This window comes from Bactrocera latifrons, unplaced genomic scaffold (genome assembly GCF_001853355.1).
Source record: "Bactrocera latifrons isolate USDA-ARS-PBARC rearing strain unplaced genomic scaffold, ASM185335v1 scaffold_13, whole genome shotgun sequence".
Lineage (NCBI taxonomy): Eukaryota > Metazoa > Arthropoda > Insecta > Diptera > Tephritidae > Bactrocera > Bactrocera latifrons.
The window spans coordinates 2,960,457-2,961,823 of NW_017534741.1; the positions used below are offsets into that span (position 1 = coordinate 2,960,457).

Below are 1,367 nucleotides of genomic sequence, written 5' to 3' on the forward strand. Positions count from 1 at the left end.
GCACTTGAGACAATCACGCACATAATTATAATATTTCTATAATTTTAAAATCTGAATAAAACTGTGATGTAGTGTCGAAAGCAAGGCGCCAAAATAAAATAATTTGGTTATGAATAGAATTGAGAATTTATTGACACAACAACAACAACGTCAATATTCCCATACGGTATATATAAGAACACACATCCATGGACATTTTTACAACCGCGAAAAAATTTATTGAAGCATAAACTTTTTGCTACATTTGCATTTCCTAAGTCTATTTACATGAAATTACATAAGTTTGTGTCTGTAATTTTTTAATTTTTTTGCTTTTTCAAGAGAATATTAAAGCGTGAAATTGTTTTCGCCACAATTTGTCACACTAAGCCGATTATTTAGATATTTGTGTGTGGAAAGGTAGTAGATATATCAAGAGAAATGTGAAGAAAATATTTATATGTGTGATGTCTTTAGGCTTCTTTCTAATATAGAGAATACAGTCTAGCTGYTCATGTCAGGTATAGCAAAGATTTTGTATAAAAGTTTTATAATCAATGGTCCATATATGAATGTAATGTAGTGTATAACGACTGAGTCAATATCTAAGTCTTTTTCGGAGAGCATTTTCCAGAAATCCCTACGTAATATGGCGAAATTTTGTATAGGACTTAAAAAAGTAAGGGTTTAAATCCGGCCTAAAATAAGATACAAAATATCTTTCAAGATATTCCAGTTCTTAAGGCGGTATCAGATAAAACCAAAAATTAAGTATGACTTAAAAAATTGGAAGAGTGTAACAGGAGAATTGGAGCCACAACACAAAAAGTGTATTATTTGCAAGCCTTGCCGAATTTCAATAGGCAGATAAATTTTCGGTATGCATAGTTTTTATTGGCATAGATATGCTCTTTAAATTTATTATTTATCTTTAACACGTATATAAGCTTTAACTTTTCAAAAACTGAAATTAAAAGTTTATCGAATTGTTATATATTTGTCTATATATAATTTCGGTTCATTAAGACAGCGATTCTATGTTAATATTCACTCTAATCATTAACTTATATTATTTGAACAATTATCACTATTGTGCCCAAAGGTCAATAGAAATATGCATAAAACTATTAAACAACTTACCAAAAATGTCTAAGCGAACGTTGCAATTTAAGTTGGCGACAAATGTTTGTTTTAATAATTTTTAATAAAGCGGTTACTGCACTAATTTTCTCGTTTTTCGGAAATTTTGTCATCAGCTTATTTATTTCCAACCCTTATTTTTCATTTTTAATCACTTTAAACTGTAAAAGTATTTCGAAAAATTAATTAATGTATTAATTTTGAATTATATAATACTAAAAATTTAAATTTCTTTATTAACACCATTT

At 27.8% G+C, this 1,367-nt stretch overlaps 1 long non-coding RNA gene across 1 annotated transcript in view; it reads right to left on the reverse strand.

The window, feature by feature from the left end:
* Positions 1-1,367, reverse strand: part of LOC108978968 — a 36,334-nt gene that overhangs the window by 29,597 nt on the left and 5,370 nt on the right. The window contains exon 2 of the long non-coding RNA XR_001994146.1: positions 1,120-1,280. This is a non-coding gene — a long non-coding RNA (uncharacterized LOC108978968). The remainder of the gene's footprint in view (positions 1-1,119; positions 1,281-1,367) is intronic.